Below are 22,371 nucleotides of genomic sequence, written 5' to 3' on the forward strand. Positions count from 1 at the left end.
CAGGGACGAAATTTGTCAATGAGTATGGACACCCGGGAAACTGCGGGGTTGACAGAAGGGATCAGATAGGGAGGGTCCCCGTTTAAGAACGCGGATTCTTTTGTCTGCGTATTTTGAGGGTTTTTTTTTTTTTTTTTTCGTTTCTTTTTTCTTCCCACTAGTTACTCCTTATCGAAGCAGGCACTTGGAGTACACAGAAGGTAGCTGGTGTTTCAGGAAGGGACCAAATAAGGGACCCAGGCTCGCTTGTCCCCCAAGGCTGGAAGGACTGGACGCCCATTGGAATCCGAGGGTGTCGATCATCTCGCCTCTGCGAATGGGCTGAGAGCTCGTGGCCCGCCTCAGAAACAGGAACTGCAAAATACTCTGTAGTTGAAAAACTGTCTGGTGGGATTATTTTCAGCGTAGAGTGGCTAAATTAGGACATGCTGCATTAGCAGAGGGAGGGTTATAGCAGGCCTCCAGAATTTCCCTACTACGACCAAGGGGCACCATACCCCTGAGGACTGGCAACTTCTCAAATTAAAATGTTCCCGCTATTTTATCAAGGACAATGACGATTTCTTCGCTCTCCTTAGAACCTTAAAAATTCGAAAAGGCTGTATTTAAACAGTTGAGGTCACAAGCTAAGAAAACAAGCATTCAAATTCACCAAAAGCTCCAAGTTGGTGAGTGGACTGTGGTCCCTGTGGTAGCAGCCCCCTTGAGTATTGTTTTCAGGCTTTCAAGTCCAGCCTCCTTCTTAGACTAATCTTTCCTTTGAGAACTGGGGTTCTAAATCACTGGAACAATATTTGTCAACATTTTTATTTTTCAATCTTATGTCTTCTTTTGAAAAATATATTTAGTTCCATACATTCTTCTCAGGACATTTTGTAATATAAAAATTAACATTCGGTTCTAGACTCAATCAGGATAGGATCAAAGCAAGGGGAGTAAGTTTGTTTGTTTGTTTTCATTAAAATTCAACAAGTAATGGGGACTTTTGGATCATTTGGTTTCTGCACGTTCAGAACATGGCAGGAGGTGTCAACTATGAATCACTCACTGTCCTCTAAGGTCTACAGCCATCTCTTGATTGCTCCAGTTTGTCAGGATAGATTTCTTGTTCAAACCCCATGCATTTATTTACCTGTATATTTATGTTTTTGGATTTGATGGTTTCAGTTTTGTTTCTAGTAAAGCTTCTTTAAAAATATTTCTTGAAGGTCAGGAGCAAATGATCCAAACAGACTGATGCAGAAGACTACCAAAAAGGCAGGAAGAGGTCAGGGCCTGCACATGAACCTGGAAGAATGGAGCTCATCTGTGGACAAGGAAATAGGTGACGGTATTACCCCCTGAAGACTGTTCACCCAATCTCTCCTTGGCTTTAGACTCAGCTACATTAGCCTGATTTTGTCTTTCAAGGGTCCAGATACGCTACAAAAGCAGTAAGACCAAGGATTTGGCAGCATTTTCTTCTAGTTTTCAAAGTCCTAGCAGAGATGTATGGGTTGCAAACCTTGAAGTGAGTAGTTGGAATTTTAAGGAGTAAGTTGTAGAGTTTGTGACATAAAAACTTAGGAAACTACCACACTTAGAAATGTTTAGGAAGAAGAGAACAAAGGAAAAGAACATATAATTTTGCTGATTACCTACATACTTACTGTTATATACTGTGCTGAATGCTAGCTCTGTGTGTGTGTGTGTGTGTGTGTAAATCTTTTCAGCAGCCCTGTAATGTAGATATTATGCTTTATAGATAAGAAAAGAGAGAGGTTGCCAGTTTGCTCAAAGTCAAAAGGAAAATAGTAAAACTTATTTGTACCATAGATAAGTTGGTCTATTTGACAACAAAGTCCATGATTTTCCCTTTAATCACATAGCTTTCTCAGCTGTTACCTTGCTTCCTTCCCTTTTTTGCTCCATCTCCATTTCACTCAATGCTCCCATCCTGAAAAATCTTTATGAGTCTCTAGATTTCCTCCCAGAAGATACAGTGTTAGTTTTGCTGCTTTAAAGAGTAACCATGAAATACCCATAGTTCAAGCAAAGCTTTGTTTCTCACTCATGGTACATATCTATTGTTGTTAGGCAGGGTACTCTGCCCTTCATAGCCACCAGGACTCAAGGGGACAGAGGCTCATCATCTTGTGGGTGTGCCATCTGAAGCTTAGACCCTGTGAATTGTGATGGCAGGAAAGTGAAAGTTCAGAGGAAGATACATTAGTTCTTTACAACCTTGTTGCTAAATACTACACTTATATTTCATTGGCCAGAATAAGGAGAGATTGGTAAACAGTAATAATACTGTGTAGCATATAGTGTAAGAAGGCTAGTTGATTCCATCCAATTTAGAGGTGTTTAAGTGTCCTTAGTGCCAGATGAGAGCTAAGGGAAGGAGGGAGGTCCTCCTCAGGCTTGAGCCACTGGAACATGTACACCTTCAGGCTATTACTGGTCTTTTTTTTTTTTAATTGGATCCCAAATATCATCAAGCTGTGTTTAATTTAACTCAAATTAGGAGTCAGTTCTACCTTTATTAGCTTTTGGTCAATTAATGTCAGTATTTGATTTATTTCTTCTGTTTTGTTGCCAGATTTGCTGCCATTTTAATCATACTGCTGCTCATATTGATGTAAAATCTCACCCAGAATCACGATGCAAAAGACAGACAAAAGCAAGGCAGTGCTACTCTGGTTAAACGAGGCAGCTCTGCCCCTTCAGTTCTTGCCTACACGCATATACACACACAGGGGCGCACGCGCGCGCACACACACACTCACACACACACAGTGGATCTGAGACACTTCTACAGGCTCATGTGTCCCCAGAACTCAATTTTTTGGGGGGAGAATTGGAGTACCGGGGATTGAACTCAGGGGCACTTGACCACTGAGCCACATCCCCAGCCTATTTTGTATTTTATTTATTATTATTATTTTTTAACTTTTAAAGTACAATTTAGAAACTAGAGTATATGGTAACAATATTGTATTCTATCTAGAGACAGGGTCTCACTGAGTTGCTTAGCACCTCGATTTTGCTGAGACTGGCTTTGAACTTGTGATCCTCTTGCCTCATACTCCCAAGCCGCTGGGATTACAGGTGTGCACCACCGCGCCCTGCCAGAACTCAATTTTTTAAATGCTGATTTAAAAAAACAAATAGCAATGTCTCTCACTCTTGATAAAGAAGATGACAGTTGTGTGTGTGCGCACACCAAATTGCAGGAGAGACTTGCTAAACAAAATCTGTGAGTTTATTTATAATCTTTATTTGTACTCAGAAACAGGGAAGAAGGTATAGATGCCAAATTAAAAAAAAAAAAATGTCCCAAAGTAGGCCACTGAGCTTATAACAATAAATTCCTCTGCAATTTTGCATTTGAAAGTGTTCACATGACTGTCTGGTTGGATCTTCACCATGTACTTGTGCAGGTGACTTATAACTTAATTTTCTAGCATAAGGAAACAGAGGATTTGCTATGGTAGGTGACTTTCCAGGAGACACCTACCTGGTGAAGACAGCCTCCTTTAAAGTGAGGCCAATCCAAGGAAAGCAGAGCTGACACAATGCATGGCCCCAGTGAAGACCTAGGATCCACAAGTTCTGTGTACTCTACCCTTGGACATTCTAGTCAAGAGAGCCAATGGATTCCAGTTGGAGCCAGCCTTCAGAGAGAGTCCCAAGTCACAGTGATAGAGCAGTATAAGAGGGAGTAATGGACACCAGCTTCTTTTGGAACAACTGAAGTTCTTATTAAGGGATCACAACTGCTATTGGAACTGCCAGGTCCTAAAGACTAGACTGTTCTAGTCTAGGTGCTGTGAGAACTAAAGGCATGTTTCCCACTTTCCATCCCTACTCAGGCATTTATTGCACATACTCAAGCCAATAAGGTACCCTGGGCATATCTCCAGTTCTTGCCTAACAGAAGCCAGGAAATCCACTCCTCTTTGTCTTTTTCTTTACACAGCATTCTGTGTTCTATTTGCTTTTTCTCTTCACTTCACAGTGTATGCATCATATTTCAAAACATCTTATTGTGTGCCACAAACTTTTGTCAGTGAAAAATAATAATTTTTAAAATAAATAAGTTTTATTATACTATTAAAATAATAATACCACAAATTTAGCAACTTAAAAGTCTCATTTATCCCCCTACCTCCCACCATTTGTGGATTTACTTTCACATATCAGAGAGAACATTTGACCTTTGTTTTGGGGGACTGGCTTATTTCACCTTAGCATTATAATCTCCAGATCCATCCATTTACCAGCAAATGTCATAGTAATTCTTCTTTATGGCTGAGTAATACTCCATTTTATATGTAAACCACATTTTCTTTATCCAGCACTTGGGCTGACTCCATAGTTTAGTTACTGTGAATTGAGCTGCTATAAACATTGATGTGGCTGTGTCATTGTAGTATGCTGATTTTAAGTCCTTTGGATATATAACAAGGAATAGGATAACTAGGTCAAATGGTGGTTCCATTCTTAGTTTTTGGGGGAATTTCTGTACTGCTTTCCACAGTGGTTGCACCAAATGTAGTCCCAACAACAATGTATTAGTATACCTTTTCCTCCACATCCTCACTAACATTGTTACTGATAATTAATTGATAATTGCCATTCTGATTGGAGTGAGATGAATTCTCAGTGTAGTTTTAATTTGCATTTCTCTAATTGCTACAGATTTTGAACATTTAAAAAAAAGAATAGAAGTTCAGTGGATCAGACAAAGGAAAATGAAAGGAAGGGAGGAGAGAGGGGGGAAAAGGAAAGACAGTAGAATGAATCTGACTTAATTTTCCCATGTACTTATATGAACACACCACAGTGAATCTTACCATCATGTACATCCACAAGAAGTGAATTTAAAAAATAACTATGGGTAAATGGCAGAAATATCTGTAGAGGGAAGGGAGCAGTGGGTAGGAGATGGGGAGGGGAGATACCGGGGACTGAATTAGAACAAGATATATTCCATGCTTCTATAATTATGTCAAACTGGATTCTACTAGAAAGAATCAATAATAACATAACTAGAAAGAATCAATAATAATAATAATAATAATAGGCATTATAAGGCTGGGAAACTAATGGTAGGAATAAAAAATGTTGGATTAAAAACAACACTTTTTTGTGGGGGCTGCTAAAGATCAAACATAGGGCTTTGTGAATGCCAGCAAAACACATATTTATTATCTCACAGTTCCTGTGGATTGTGAATCTAAGCAAAGCTGAGCTTTAGAGTCTCATGAGGTTGTAATCAAGGTGTTGTCTGGAGTTGCTGTTTCATCTGAGGTCAGCTGAGGCAAGGATCTGCTTCCAAGTGAGAAACTGATGTGACTCCATTTTTGAGAAACCAGTTTCTACCTCAAGGCCTGTCCTAAGGAAGGGGGCGTGACCCTTGTCCTAAAAACCCAGAGAGCCTTTCTAGGCAGATAACCACCCTGCTGAGTTGTTTATCTGCAAATAACAGGAGAGATCTGTGGTGCCAGGTGTTTCTGACTCAGTTAGGCTAGGTGAAGACCCATAGCAACCCCCTAGCAAACACCAATCAGCATTAGACAGAGAAAATACCTGGGATGCCAGATGACCCCCCCCCCAGTGGTTTATGGTGGTTGATAACATGTTGGGAAAGCATGTAGTTTAGCAAGTACACCCCTCATGGCCTAAACCAATCAGTTCAAAGGAATACTCCTGTTGTACTAACCAATCACCCCTACCCAACTTGTTCCCACCAGTGAATGTGCTAATCAATGTTAAGAGTTGTTGTTTGACTTTCCTGAGGTATGGAATGATTTGCTGTGTGATGTTGTGAAGCATAGAGTATCCCCCTAAAACCTATAAAATCTCACTAAACAAAGGATCGGGACTCATTCCCTGGGACCACTGCATCGGAATCAGTTGTGAGTCCAGGCTCAAGCTTGCAATAAAAACTCTTATGTGATTGCATTGGACTCGGCTCCTGGAGGTCTATGGGGTCCCACAAATCTGGCATTACACATGTTCATGTAGTTATTGCAGAATTCAGTTCCTTTTTGGATTGAGGGCTTTGTTTTTTGTTTTTTTTTTTTTTTTTTTTGGTACTGGGGATTGAACTCAGGGGTTCAATACTGAGATATTTCTCTAGTCCTTTTTATGTTTCTTATTTGTTTGTTTTTAATTTTAAGACAAGGTCTTGCTAAGTTCCTGAGGCTGGTCTTGAACTTACAATCCTCCTGCCTCACTCTGCTGAGTCTCTGGGCTTATAAGCTTGCACTATTGTTCTCAACTGCCTTATCTTATTGTTAGAAGCAAATCATAGGTTCTGATGACACTGAAAGAGGAGATGAGGCAAAAGCATGAATGCAGGAGGCAAGGATAACAGGGGCACTCTAGATTCTGCCTGCAACATTAGTGTTACTGAGCATTAAAGGTATTTCTGTCATAATTATAGGATTTGTGTAATCTGTGTTCTGGAGGCAAAGAAGGATAACTACATCAGGAAAATCAATGGTGGATGAATAATTGGATTAAAACTAGAGAAAAGGCTAAACTCCATAAACTGGATTCTATTCTTTGAGCTGAAAATGGGACTATCATCCAAATAAGTAGATGTTACTGAGAAATTAGTTCTAGCTCAATTTTTTTCACTTATGGAAAATGAATCCTCTTCTGGCCACCAGAAGAACTCATGGAGAAAATGGCATCTGACTTCATGCCCAATAACTGATTTGAACACTCTGTAAATAAGATGATCAATGGCAAAATGGCCCTCTACAGAATACAGAAGATAATATGGTCCAAATAGAATCTCAAAGTCAAAGACACTTTCATGAAAGAAACAAAGGAAGAGAAGCCCTTAGGACTGGGGTCAGAGCAAGACCTGAGAAGGCCAGGGCTGCTCTGCAGGCTATCAGGGACCAACATCAGAGAACCTAGATAGGCCCAAAGCACTAGCCAGCTCTGGAAGCAGGGCCAACCCAAATCTACATAAAGGCAGAAATTTAAGAATCTTCGGTTCATATCCATTGTCCAACTTCAAACTCAGTAGGACCAAAAAGGAAGGAAAGAGACTGAGAATGACAGTTTGGATCAATGGAAGACATCAAAAACCAAAGTCCAGTTAAGGTGAAAATTCTGGGCTTTTCTGTTTCTGTAACATTGTGTTAGATTCCCACCCCCATCCCCATTTGATTTTCCAGACTTGGTTGGTAAATTGCTAAATTTTATAGAATCTGTGTGAATTTAGCTGTTTGACAATTCCCATCCTCAAAGATGAAAATAGCAAAATCATAGTAAAGTAAAAATTTATACTACCCATTTAATACTTTTAAATGTACTGCAAAATAAATACCTAAACTGTTTTCATTTCTTCTTCCTTTTTTTTTGAATCAGTAACTTATTCACAGTTGCAGATGGAGTAAGTAAATCAAAACAATGAAATATGCCAGAATAAATTAACTTTAAAAAAAAATTGTACCAGGGATTGAACTCACACATGCTTAACTGCTGATCTACATCCCCAGCTCTTTTCATTTTTTGAGACAGGATCTCACTAAGTTGCCTAGAGCCTCAGTTAGTTGCTGAGGCTGGCTTTGAACTTGTAATCTTCTTGCTTCAGCCCTCCCAAGTTGCTGGAATTACAGCATGTGCCAAACTTAACTTAAAAAAAAAAAAAAAGATTTCTGAGTCAGACTCTGAGAGAATCTTATACTGTAGCTCTTAAAATATATATACATATATAGATATATAATAAATTCAGGGCAAATATTAATTTTTTCTTTCAAAAAAAATCTGTCTATCACTGCTGCTCTGAGGGAAAGGGGGTTTTCCACACTTCAGGCAGAAAACATAGGAGAATTAGTGAACCCCTTATTAGCCTTCAAAATTGGACACTGTCAGCATCAGTTCTGGATCCTAGAATGCTGGTGATGACACAGACAGCGGGGAGAGGGGAAGCAGAGAGAGGCTGGAGTCAACTGTGGTTGTTGACAAGCAACTGCATCATCCCCTCACATTCTCATCCTTAACCAATTAAAAACTTGAGAATTGTAAACTTAGAGATTAAAACATGGGTACTAAATGCAGAGAAAGCTCCCACAGGGGTCATCCTGTTGATGATTTTTGATCTGCAAATCCACAGGTGGCAAAACCCCAGCTACTATTATTTAGAAATAACTCTAAGGAGAAAGATGACCCAAAGACAGGAAGATTCTATCAACTCCGACACTTTTGAAAGAGAAAGCAAATGCTAACTTAATGGGGGCAGGGAACAATGGAAGTACAGACAACCTGCATAAATCATGTCTTCCCACAAGTTCTAAAACTTTATAAGGGATGTTACTTTCCAAAACACCATCAAAATACTTAGCATGTAGTACGCTTTGAAGCTGAAGTAATATACTCACTGATTGACCCAAGCAGCTTGATCAACAGAACAAGCTACCCTATGAACAAAAAATGCCATTACTTCTTGTCAGTCCCAAGACACGAGCAGCAGAGGGAAGAGTGGAAAGCATATCTGGAGGGACACATGGAAGCACCCAGCCCATATTTGTTGATCAATAGCAGTTGTTTCCTGTGAATCTGACTGCCCACATATCACTTAGGAACAGTGATTGCCTCCTAATTCAACTGCTCATTGAAGGCAACAAGCAATGCCAACCTCACTTAGTCTTTTTATGTCTGTGAAATTACAAAGGGGAAAAATAAAGCAAGCAAAAAAGTCTATAATGTTTTAAAAACTGATTTCTATCTTGTATCAGTTAGTGTTCAATTGCAAAGAATATAATCCATTCAGGCTATTTAATTAAAAAAGGGGTTATTATGGGCCATTGCATGACTTACATAATCATTGGGAAGGCTTAAAAACACTAGATGGAGCTTACAGAAACAAATCCCAAAGCCACAAGGCAGAATTTGGCTACCAGGGAAGTTGCTTCTCTTGCCATGATCCAGAGCCCTCCGCTAAGTTGGGCAGCTGCTGTTCTAATGTTGGTTCCAAAGCTACACAGCATATACTACAATCTGTCCCAGCAAAATGAACACTTCCAGCTCTGCCTTTCTCATCACTGAACTCAGTTCCAAATTCAAGTCTCCCACCAGTGCTTCATTCAGAACCTGAAGCACATCCAGAATCTGAGAATGAAGAGGCTGGAAAATGAAGACCTGGTCTTCCAGACCCTACAGTAATGGGAATAATTATGAAAAGAGGTTAGAAGAGATGCTAAGAGCTGGGGTTGTGGCTCAGGGGTAAAGTGTTTGCCTCATGTGTGTAAGGCACTGTGTTCAATTCTCAGTACTGCATATAAATCAATAAATAAAATAAAGGTCTATCAACAACTAAAAAACAAAAGAGATGCTAAATGAGTCAATCACAATAACTGCAACACATATTAAACTGTATTGAGGCTGAACAAATGAGCTGGGATGTGACCAAACTGTAGAGTCCTTGCCTAGCAAGCAGGTCCTGCCAAAAAAAAATTCTTTTTTGAAGAAAAAAGAAATAATAATATTATGCAGAGGTCTCATGTCATCTGTACTATCATTATGGACAAAATACATTAATTGAGAAATCAATTCTAGGTTTCCATTATGAGAGGTATGGGACACTTGGGAATGCAATGAATACTTAACTTTGCGACATAAGCATTTGCCATAAATCAAGTTATTATTCAGACTATTTCCAGGGCTCTGTTTATTCTTTACTCAGTTATTTGCCCCTCCCTCCCCTTCATATAACTGATAGTCACATTATTTAGCCTCAGTCTGGAATGAATACCATACTTCCATTCTCTGGCCTCAGAGATTGGTCCAAGGATCGACGCATGACCGAAGCCAAACCAAGAAGAGTTCTTGCCTAGAATTGTTTAGAAGAGAAGCCCCTTTTATTCTTTCTCTTTATGGCCCACTACTGGAAGAATGTTGCTCTGTATTTAATGGCCAAGTTTCTACTGTAAGCAATGGTTCAGAGAATTAAACTCATCCCCCAAAAGAAAGAAGAAACGAGAAGCAGAGCTTGAGAAACTTCTTTGTGGTTCAAATTTTCTGATTTCACTCCAGGCTTTGAGTAACCTTTTTCCTATTTCTTGACAAGCCATCCAGACACCTTCCGTTTTGGATTACGATAGTCTGAGGATCAGTAGAATTCAATTTTAGAAGGTGACAAACCACAGTCTCAGTCTTATAACCTAGCATTCCACTGTGCACTTGAAGGAAGGTAGTGTCCTTCGTATCCCATGGGGAAAGTGAGACGTGCCCCCCCCCCTTTGCTTTCCAATCCATTCTTTGAGGTCAACCTAAATTCCAATGAAGTCTAAATTTTACTATGTTTCTAATCAATTAATTTAGGTGATATTATAATCTTACTCACTTTTAGATAAGTATTCTATAACAACTCCACTTTTTTTAAAAAAGTTCTGAAAATTGCCTTCGCACAATCGTTAGTCATGCTGTCTATAGAGTCACAGATACCGCACTGTGGTAGGAAAAAGCCAAGGAAAAATTACCATGAGACAAGTAAGGAAGTATATATAGTCTATGGCTTCACGGGATAGGGTGTGTGTGTGTGTGTGTGTGTGTGTGGTGTGTGTGTGGTGCGACAGAGAAGAACAGTTTTCTACCCATAACAGCCAGGTGTTATTTCTTTTGCTTGCCTTGAATTTTCCTCTAAGCTTAATTACACTTTAAGTTTGAAAAGACAAAACCTTCTCCTAGGTTTATCTCTTTTAACACTTTAGGACCAGATCAGAGCAGCATTTAGAAATATGTCATATAAAAGAGTCACTCTTAAGGGGGCTTTAACTCAAGTTGGGTCCTCAGGATCGATACACGCTTTTCCAAGCATCCTGTATTTCCAGCATGGTAATTTAAAATTCTGTGTATGATGATATCAACTTCCAGGATGTTACCAAAAGATTGAGTATGAAAATGGACTGGGAGTAGCCAGAAACTTAACATTCACAGTTTTGACTATTTTGAGGTGACCCAAATGTCTAGAACTTGCATAGTTTGTAATTTTTCAGAGGTGTGATCAGAGTTACGTGAACTGAGGTGAGTGAAGGAGCACGTGACCTGTGAGTGGGCCTGCCCCATGATGCCCAGTCCATGCAATGACCTCAATCTTCTGTTCCCTGTTCACCATCACAGTCAAGGTTTCTTACTGAAGTGATAAAATGTCTAGAAAATAAAGCTTTGTTTTTACAATTTCATTAAGGACCTGGAAGGGATCCCTCGAAGTTTTAATGTTCATTTTACTGCATTTTGTGGGGGAAGATATATACTCAAATGGTATTGGAGATTTGAGTCTTGGAAAACAATCTTATAAAAGTCTGCTATAATCTAAACATTACTTGTTTTCCTTAAACTGTTGAGAATTGTACAATCTATGAGTTAGGCCATATAAATTTTAGTGAGTCCTATAAATTTCCTACTAACTCAGAAAATAAGACATTCTTTTATTTGTCTTAAATTTTTAAATAAAAATCTCTACCACTCAGCTTCACTAGGTTCTGTCAATATGAATCTCAAGGTGTGTCTCAGAACTTTCCATTCCTTTCTGTTCCTCTTTCTTCTATTCAGGCTTAAATCATCTTACCTGTGCCATTACATACGCTTTTGTTTTGTTTTTATTTTGGTGCTGAGATTGAACCCAGGGCATTGCACATTCTAAGCAAGCACTCTAGTATCAAGCTATATTCCCAGCCCCTACATAGTTTCTTAACTACAGTTTCAACTTGAAATATAGTCCTGCTTTTCAATCTATTTTTTATCTTGTTGTCTGACCAGACTACCCTCCCAAGATAGCAGGAGTTCAAGAAATAAAAATCAGTTAAGTCAGAATTTGCAGAGTTTGGCAAGGGATTAGGACAGAGAAACTCTTGTCATAAAAGGAATAAATAAATAAATGGGGAAAAAAAGACAGAATCAAAAACTTTGTTTGGGGACAATGATGAGCCTGGAAGTCTAGATAAATAGAGAAGATATCATTTCAAAGGAAATCAATCAGGGATGCAAGAATTCTTTGCTAGGCAGAGTTATGATTCATTTTGTGTCAACTTGACTGGACTAAGGGATGCCCAACTGGCTGGTAAACATTATTTCTTAGTGTGTCTGTGAGAATGGTTCCAGAAGAGAATAGCATTGAGTGAAGAAGATCCACCTCAAAGTTTGTAAGCCTCATCCAATCAGTTGATGCCCTGAATTAATAAGAAAAAGCTGAGGAATGACACATTATTTCTCTCTTCCTAAACTGGAATATTTCATTTTCTCTTGCCTTTGACATTGTAGTTCCTTGTTTTTTGGCTTTCAAACTCTAGGACTTATACTAGCATCCCCAATTCCCTGTCTCTTAGGCCTTTGGGCCCATATTAGAAGTTAAATCATTGATTCCCCTGGTTCTCAAACCTTGAGAGTCAGACTGAATCACACTATGGGTCTTCCTGGTTCTCTAGCTTACATATGGCAGATCATGGGACTTCTCAACCTCATAGTCACTCAAGCCACTTTTCAAAATAAATCTTCTCTCTCTCTCTCTCTCTCTCTCTCTCTCTCTCTCTCTCTCTCTCTTTGGTTTTATATCTCTGAAGAACTCTGCCTACTAATGCAGGCAGAGAGAAACAACTATGTTCAGTCAGGTTACAATTGAGAAAATTTGAATAGAAGGTATGGATTTCTTACATGAGACTTTAGATTTACCTGTTGATAGCAAGAGATGGATGATCTAAGGGGCACTGTGTTAGGTTTCTAGGGCATAATTCAACAGCTCAACACACATTAATACAGTTTCTGAAGTGTGACGTTCAGGCACAACTGAGCTGGGTCCTCTGCTTAGGGTTGCACAAGGCTTTAGTCAAGGTGTCACCCAGTAATGAAGTTTCATCTAAGGCTTGACAGGGAAGGATCCACTTCCAAGTACATTCAAGTTATTAGTATAATTCAATTCTAGGAGGTTTTAGGATAGGGCACTTTGGTTTCTTGTCAGCTACTGATTAGTGGCCACCTTCATCTCCTAGAGACCTTCTGCATTTCTTTACCAATTGGGATCCCTCAATATGGCTACCTGCTTTCCTGGAGTCAGGAAGAGAGAGGGAGACTCCACCAGGGTAAACCTTATGATCATAACATGTTACATGGTTATGTAGTCATATACACCTCTCAACTTTATTATAGTCTATAGTTGGAAATAAGTGACAGATCCCATCCACAATCCAATTAAATGGAGCACATAAGAACATGGATACTACCTGGCATGAGTTGTGGGAAGCACCTTAAGAACCTATCACAAGCACCACAAATTATTGACACACTTTTTTTTTTTTTAATTCTGCAGTGCTGAGGACTAAACCTGAGGCCTTAAATATGTTAGGCATACACCTTACCACTGAGTTACATCCCAGATTCAAACCATTTCTCACCTTTCCACTTCTTACTATTTCCACTGCCATCCTCCTCATCCTACTACTTTGGTTCACATTGCTTTGTACCTATATACTACAGTAACCTCCAAATTATCTCACTTTATGCACTCATCTCCTTACAATTGATGCCATATAGCAGGTGAAATTGTTGTCTTGAAATGGGCAAGAATCTTAGTCCCTCACTCAAGAGTGCATGAAATATTACATTTTCCTATTTTATTTAAATTAACAAATGCTATTCTAAATGGCGACCCATCTAACTCTGGGAAATTAAAGTTATAATTATTATTAGCTTCTCTCGACTCCTACCTAGAACTAACCAGTCCTACATTCTTAAGCACTATCAAAGTATCAAGCAGTCATCTGGTTGTGAGATTCTTCTAGTTACTATGGAAATACTCATCCCACAGGCTTCACACCTGTGACTCCACTGCCTCCAGACCTTGCTGGAACATGTGTATCTTGGAGCTGAGGGCCCATCCTTTCTGGGTAAAGAATGTTCCCATCTCTCAGTGGTCTTGCTACTTCCCCTAGAACACTGTCCCTTCTATCTTCGGGACTCAAGAATTTAACCGTGGGGCATAGATGTTTAGAAAGAGAAAAACTTCTCATGCTTCTTTCCCTCTAAAAATGGTCCTAAATGAAGAAATTAAGCATTCAGACACCTAATTAAAATTGGAGAGTAAAAAATACATGGAAAAAAACATATTAATACTCTAATTTTCTTTTCTTTGTAAATGCACATACCTACAGAGAAATGTGTCCCTTTTCCAACTCCTACCTTTTCTAACTTCCAGACTTGTTGTGCTCTAGACAAGAGCTCCCACCTACAAAACAATATTCTCACTCTACCCCACTCTATTCTTAAAGATACCTCTATTGCAAAAATTCTATCTTGGCATTGGCTCCATCCTACCCAGGACATTTGGCTGGACACAGCAGGTCTTAAATCCAAGGAGCCTCCAATGAACCTTGCCTGCACCAAATGAAGTTACTAATTTTGACCTGTCTTCTAAGCTGAATTTCCACCAATGCCTAAACTATTCTCAAGATTCTCCTTCTCAAACTAACATCAATATTCCTCAAATTATTCCATGAATCAGAAAAGGAGGAAACCCTTCCAAATTTGTTCTATGAAACTAATATTACCCAGATACCCAAACCAGACAAAGACACATCAAGGAAAGAAAACTTCAAACCAATGTCCCATATAAACATATATGCAAAAATCTTTAACAAAATACTGGCAGATTACATACAAAAATGCATTATAGAGATAGTGCACCATGATCAAGTGGGGTTTATACCAGGGATGCAAGGTTGGTTGAATGAAAGGAAATCAATAAATGTAATTCATTGTTTCAATGGACTTAAAGACAATAATCACATGATTATCTCAATAGATGCAGAAAAAGCATTTGAAAAAAACATAGCATCCATGCACATTCATGACATTTGAAAAACTAGGGATAATAGGGACATATCTCAACATTGTAAAAGCTAATGCTAAACCCAAGGACAACATCATTCTAAATGGAGAAAAATTGAAAGCATTCCTCCTAAAAACTGGAATAATACAGGGCTGACTCTTTCACCACTTCTATTCAACAAAGTCCTGGAAACTCTAGTCAGAGCAATTAGCAGAAAAAAAAGAAATTAAAGGGATAAAAGTAGGAAAAAAAGAATTCAAACTTTCTTTATTTGCTGATGACATGATTTATATTTAGAAGACCAAAAACACTCCACCAGAAAACTTCTAGAACTCATAAATGAATTCAGGAAAGTAGCAGAATATAAAATGAATACCCATAAATCAATTTTGTTCCTATACATTCGTGATGAATAAACTGAAAGAGAAATAAGGAAAAATATCCATTCACAGTGGCCTCAAAGAAAATAAAATACATGAGAATCAATCTAAAAAAAGAGATGAAAGACCTCTACAATAAAAACTACAGAACACTAAAGAAAGAAATTGAAGAAGACCTTAGAAGATGGAGATATCTCCCATATTCATGGATAGGCAGAATTAGTGTTGTCAAAATGGCCATACTACCAAAAGCACTATACAGATTTAAAGCAATCTATATCAAGTTTTCAATTATGTTCTTCATTTAAATAGGAAAAGCAGTCATGATATTCATTTGGAAAAATAAGGGACCCAGAATAGCCAAAGCAATCATTAGTGAGAAAAGTGACATAGGAGGCATAACAATACCAGACTTTAAATTATACTACAGAGCTATAATAACAAAAATGGCATGGTATTTTCACTAAAACAGACATGAAGACCAATGTTAGAGAATAGAAGACACAGAGACATGCCCACATAAATACAGTTATCTCATACTAGACAAAGATGCCATAAACATATATTAGAGAAAACATAGCCTCTTCAACAAAAGTTACTGGGGAAACTGGAAATCCAAATATAACAAAATGAAATTAAACACCTTTCACTCACCCTGCACAAAGTGGATCAAGGACCTTGATCACAGACCCTGTCCCTACTAGAAGAAAATGTAGATCCAACTCTCCATCATGTCAGCTTAGGAACCAAATTCCTTAAATATAAGACTCTTAAAGTGCAAGAAATAAAATCAAGAATCAATAAATGGGATAGTACAGAACTAAAAAGCTTCTTCTCAGAAAAAGAAACAATCAATAACTTGAAGAGAGAGCTATGGAATGGGAGAAAATCTTTGCCACCTTCACTCAGAGAGTGCAATGATCTCCAGGTTATACAAAGAACTCAAAATTTTAACACTGAAAACCCCAAATAACCCAATCAGTAAATGGGTAAAAGCACTGAACAAGCACTTCACAGAAGAAGAAATATGAATAGTCAAAAATATATGAAAAAATGTTCAACATCTCTAGGAATTATAGAAATGAAAGTTAAAACTACACTGAGATTTCATCTCATTCCAGCCAGAATGGCAATTATCAAGAATACAGATAACAATAAATGTTGGTGAGGATGTGGGAAGAAAGATTCACTCATACATTGTTGGTGAGACTGCAAATTTTTATGACCACTATGGAAAGCAGTACGGAGATTCCTCAGAAAACTTGAACTGGAACCACCATTTAAGCCACTCCTCGGTATACCCAAAGGACTTAAAATCAGCATACTACAGTGACATGACCACATCAATGTGGTCAATTCACAATAGCTAAGCTATGGAACCAACCTAGGTGCCCTTCAGTGGATGAATGGATAAAGAATATATGAAATATACACAAAATGGAACATTACTCAGCCATAAAGAATGAAAGTATGGCATTTTCTGATAAATAAATAGAACTGGAAGTCTCCAGTTCATGCTAAGTGAAATAAGCCAATCCCCCAAAACCAAAGGCCGAATATTCTCTCTGATATGTGGATGTTAACTCACAATAAGCAGGGGTAAGGGAAGAATAGAAGTTCATTGGATTAGACAAAGGGGAACAATGGGAAAGGAGGGAGAATGGGAATAGAAAAGACAGTAGAATGAATCAGACATAACTTTCCAATGTTCATATACGAATGCATGACCAGGGTAACTCTAAATCATGTACAAACATAAGAAGGGGAAGTTATACTCTATGTATGTATGTCAAAGTATAATCTAATGTCATGTATATCTAAAAAAGAAGAATTTTTTTTTTAAAAAAGATTCTCATTTTTTTCACTAATTACTACTCTGCCTCCCTAGCAAATACACAACTAGTAGGTAGTTCACATTAGGGAGGAACACTAGAGAGTAGCTGCTTTGCTAGTCTCTTTTTCTGTTTCTTTCTCTCCACTCTTATACAATATTCCATAGGATCCTTTCCTACCATCCACCATCCATAGTTTAAGAATCACATTTCTTTCTGTACTCCAGTCCCACCAGAATTTCAATTTTTGAATTTCATCATGTCTCCCTTGGCTTCATAACCCCACTATATGGGGTTGTGAAGCTGCCTGGATTTTCTCCAGCCCCTACTTAAATTCTCCTATTCATCTGACTCTCAGCTCACATGTTCCTGCTTTATGTCTCTAAGGACAAGAGGGGATATGGAGACCAACTTGAGAAGCCCAAGCAATTTTACTTTCTGATACCTCTGACTTCCTGAGATCACACCCTAACTCAATCATGACTTAGCAATTTGCCATTGCTAGAAGTAGATTCTATGTGATGCCCTTTTGAAACAGAACTCAGCTACAGATGTAAAATATTGTGACTATAGTTCAATTACTGGGGATTCTCTTTTGAATGTCATGTGATCTACAATGAATTGTCAATCTTTCTCACAGTTTCTTAGCACTTCCCTTATTGAATGCCTTGGATTTGTTCTGCCATTGACACTGAGCAACGAATGCCATTTCTGATATTCTTGTGGCTCTGGTCTCCTGTCCAACTTAGTTTCTCACTATTTTCTTCAATAAGATATTAATAGACCTATTAAGTGTGTTCTGATAAAACACTCTTTGGAAGTTCTCTAAAAACTCACGGAAGGTAGTTCCTACTTCCCCCCAAACCAAAATCCATCACAGAAGCAGTCCATGCTTCTGTAGTTAAGTCTCTTTCTGTCAAGTCTCCAGCCACAACTGGAGTTACTAAAACGGACACATCTGGACCAGCCATCTTTGCTTGAGGGTGTAAACACTCACCTCCTTACCCTTCTTTACTTTAGCCAGCTTTAATAACTGATGGGGAGACCCAGAGGGGTATTGAATTCAATCAGGCAGAATTTGGAGCACAATGTGGCACCAAATTTTGCTTCTTTTGTCTTGAGTTCTAAAAAGAAAGGTTGATGGACCAGTATTCTTTGTACTGGAAGTCTCCAGTTCATGCTAAGAGAAATAAGCCAATCCCCCCAAACCAAAGGCTGAATATTCTCTCTGATATGTGGATGTTAATTGGCAGGGGTAAGGGAAGAATAGAAGTTCATTGGATTAGACAAAGGGGAACCTGCCATGTTTATGTAACTGAAGACCATCTTTCCAGTCTCCTCATTTTAATCAGTATTTTTCTCTTCTGTGACTAAAAGACACTACCAGAACAACTGTAGAGGAGGAAACATTTGCTTATGGTTTTAGAGGTCTCAGTTCATAGACAGTATGCTCCATTATCAGGGCTCGAGGTGAGGTGGGACATCATGTGGAGGGAAGCAGCTCACATGATTATTAGGAAGCAAGGAGAGACTCCACTGGCCAGATACAAAATATATACCTGAAGGCATGTCCCCAGTGACCCACCTCCTCTAGCCTTACCCTACCTACCTTCAGTTACCACTCAGTTAATCCCCATTAGGGGATTGATTCACTGATTGAAGTCAAGGCTTTCATAACCAGATCCTTTCTCCTTTAAACCTTCTTGTATTGTCTCACACATGAGCTTTTGGGAGACACCTCACCTCCAAACTATAGCACTCTTCCATTGTGTTCAAGAGTGAACATGCTGATGCTCAACTGTTCAGCCAAGCCCACATAAGAATACCCATCACCTCATGATATAGATTCCTGGAACACTACACTGGCAGCCTGGTGTGGGGGCTCTTTTGCCTGTCCTTGCTGATGTTCTTAGTCACTCCTGAACTAGGATTCCTCTGTCTCTTCTGCTGATCCAGGATTTTCATCCTGGAACATATCTACCATGGGATAAATTGGATCCCATGTTTCTGCTTAAGAGCCCCCAAATGGCTTCTCTTGTTACTTTCAGAGGTCTATGAGGCCTGATGTGATCTACCCATTTACCCCTCCAAATATCTCAGACTTTTCTTCTCTTGGGTGTTTCTATTATGCTGACCATGTTTTATTTTCATATGCATAATAAGCACTTTTCTGCCTCAACATATGCTTTTCTGTCAGCCTGGAAAACTTTCCCTCCTGCCAACAATCAGATTTCAACTTAAATGTCACCTTCCCCAATAACTTTATAAAAAAATATTCACATGCCCTTGATCCTTCAACAGAGTTTCAATCATTTTCTTTCATTCTTTTAATTTTTTTTTTATTTATTTGGTCATTGGCCATTTTTCTCAGCTACTTTGTAAGTTCCATAAGGCCAGAACCTTGTCTCTGTTCCTAGCACTACTTTCTAGGCACTTCACAATTTTTGAGAGATTGTATTTTCATTTAATTCAAATTTTTTTTTTTCTGAGACAACTTCTTTGAATTGTGTGTTAGTTTAAATATCTAGAGATTTGCAATCTATCTTTTTCTGATTGATTTCTATTTTAATTGCATTGGTCTGGAGAGCATACTTTATATGAGATCTAGTCTTTAAATTTGTCAAGGTGGGTTTTAAGGTCCCAGAATGTGTTCTATTTTGGCAATTGTTCTATGTGAACTAGAGGAGAATTTGTGGTTTGTTGTTGTTGGATGAACTATTCTATAAATGTCGATTAAATCCAGTTGATATATGGCTATGTCTCTTGTTTTCAACCTTTATTTCCCAGGATCTAACAGAGAACTTGGCATATAGCATGTGCTCTTAAAATGTTTGCTGCATAAGAAGGAAGAACAAGCAAGAGGAAGGGAGGAAAAATGGATGTTGAGATTTTATGTTACTGCTCTGATTAAAGACTTTCAATAATTCATTGTAATTCTATGCAATACATTTCAACTCTTGTTCCTCCTACTGGTTAATATTTCACAATCTATTTACTATATTTCTTCTGATGTAACAGTCACACAATAACTTTGTCTGCCACTATACCAGGAAAAATAAATGTCGCCAATAAAATCATGACATGCCATCAATTTCAAAGATGTTTAAAATATGAGAAAACATGAGTTATGTATGGTTGATTAGGTATTGTGGTAAGCTAGCATTTGTCTTACCTACTCGATGGATCTATGGCTACTTATCTTTGAATCTCTGGCATGGATCACTGCACATGGCACAGATATTCCATAATGTGGGTTTAGTTTAGTTGCTGATTTGTTGTTCATTCTGTACCACCAACCACATAATTTTTTTTCATTCCCCTACCCAATGCCACCTATGCTCTAATGCTGTTGGTGTTCCTGACTGGCAAGAAATTTAAGTATTTTTTGAAATGTCTTTGCTCCATGAAAATCTGACTCTTCTTCACTTTTCTCATGACCTTAATATAGAATTTTACAGCTAAATTTTTTCCAGACTCCTATGTGCACTTTTGAAGTTATTATGATAAATTGGTGACCCCAACCCGCACTGTCCCCACTCTATCAACACAACTGCATTAAGCCTAGTGACTTGAACTGTGTGCTTCTCAGTGCTGTTGCAAGCCACAGAGGAAGAGAATTTGGGCAGGGAGAACCTTGTAAACATTGGAAATTGGTAATTACAACCGTCTGTTCACTGGTTTGGCCCTTCCCTTAGCTTTATTGGTTTTTAGCATCAAATTAAAAAAAAAAAAGGCAGTGAAATTTCTCAGGATCTTCATCTCCATTGAATAAAACCTATTCCTTTGCTATGGGATTCTGGGAAAGAGGGATCACAAATGAGTGTGGTGATGGATGAATTTAGCCAGCTGGCTTCAGCTAGCATGATGTGATTTTAAACATGTGAACTGACCCTGAATTTTGTTGGCCAGCACATTTTTTTCTACCCTATTATTGCAACAGATGTATACATTCCTAATTACCTACTGGACCCTTGAAAGCATCTGAATTTTTGACCTTGAATTTTTGTCTCCATCCGAAACTTTAGCTCACCATGTCCCCTTAATTTTGCTACTCTCATTTTGAAATTAATTGGTCATTAGAGATGGATCAATTTCTCTAACCGTAGGGAAAATTGTCCAATGTAGTTGAAATAAACTAGTCATAGAAATGTTTATTAGACATATTTATTGGTGCAGAGAATAGCTATAAAAATAATCCCTGCCTCTATTCCCACAGGGTCAGATATCCATGGTACTTATGAGACAGTACTGAAAAGAAAGAGTGGGAAGACAGACTGAGTTATTTATTTATTTATGTCACAAAATTAGCATTTAAAATGCATCAAGTACTTTGGGATCTGAGATACCCACTAATCTTAACTCTATCTCACATCCTTCCAAAGATCTTTTCTTCATTTTTGCTTGTGTTTTAGGAAAGCAGAGATAAGAGAAGTCAGTGTTAACATGAAATTGTGAAAAGCGGGAACAGCTCTATGAATCTCATGTGGCTATGTGATTCATAGCCACAAAGGGAAAATATGCTTTATTTCTTTTAAAGTAGGTGAAAAAAGACTAGTGATTAAGAAGTTTAATATAAAAGTTAAAGGCTTTCTTTCGATTAAAAAAATGAAAATGTAGAATGTTTTTCTGGAATTTGCTGCTTTGAATATTGTAATAGTAGTTCCCATTTTGCTTTCCGACTCTACCTCATCTTTCCCCCTGCATTCTACCCACTTCATGCTTCCCAGAAGCACCACCACCACCACTGAAATTAATTAAAGTTCCCCAGTGCTTATGTGAGGAACACTGAGACCTCTGTACGGTTGAAGTCCCTTGGGGGTTGTAGAAGATAAGTGAGTTCCAAAACACTGACCATTATTTTTTCCACTAGGCCAACTTAAAGTCAGATTTATAAGGCTTCATTAGTAATTTCCAAGTAAGACTTTTCAATTCACAGGCTAACCTATTTAAAGCTACCATGATAAACAAGGCCTGTTAGAAATGAACCACACTCATCTTGTAAATTATTTTAGTCTGGAATTCTTCTGACACTTTTACATAGGTTATAGTTTTTTATTAAGTACACCCAAAACAGGACAATTGAAAATACAGGAACCATATCTTCTGCCTTTGTGATTTTCTAATGCCAAATGGTTTCTGATTTTTTAAGTCTATTTCAGGGGCAAGTTTTTCATTCACAGGCCTTTGAAGATTGATTATATTTTAATTATGACTACAAGCTTACAATACAACTATTGAATGTAGATTGTTACTAAGAATATAAAAGGTCTAAAAAAGTCTAGATTCTGTGTAAATATATATTAATACTACTAATAATAATAATGAAGATAAT

The 22,371-nt window shown here is 38.1% G+C and overlaps 1 protein-coding gene across 2 annotated transcripts in view; it reads right to left on the reverse strand.

The window, feature by feature from the left end:
* The window catches only part of Erap1 (endoplasmic reticulum aminopeptidase 1), a 105,660-nt gene that overhangs the window by 28,275 nt on the left and 55,014 nt on the right, over positions 1-22,371 (reverse strand). The gene's annotated exons all lie outside the window — the stretch shown is intronic.

Source organism: Marmota monax, unplaced genomic scaffold (genome assembly GCF_021218885.2).
Source record: "Marmota monax isolate L192 unplaced genomic scaffold, Marmota_monax_Labrador192_F-V1.1 WCK01_AAM20220418_F8-fsc00018, whole genome shotgun sequence".
NCBI lineage: Eukaryota > Metazoa > Chordata > Mammalia > Rodentia > Sciuridae > Marmota > Marmota monax.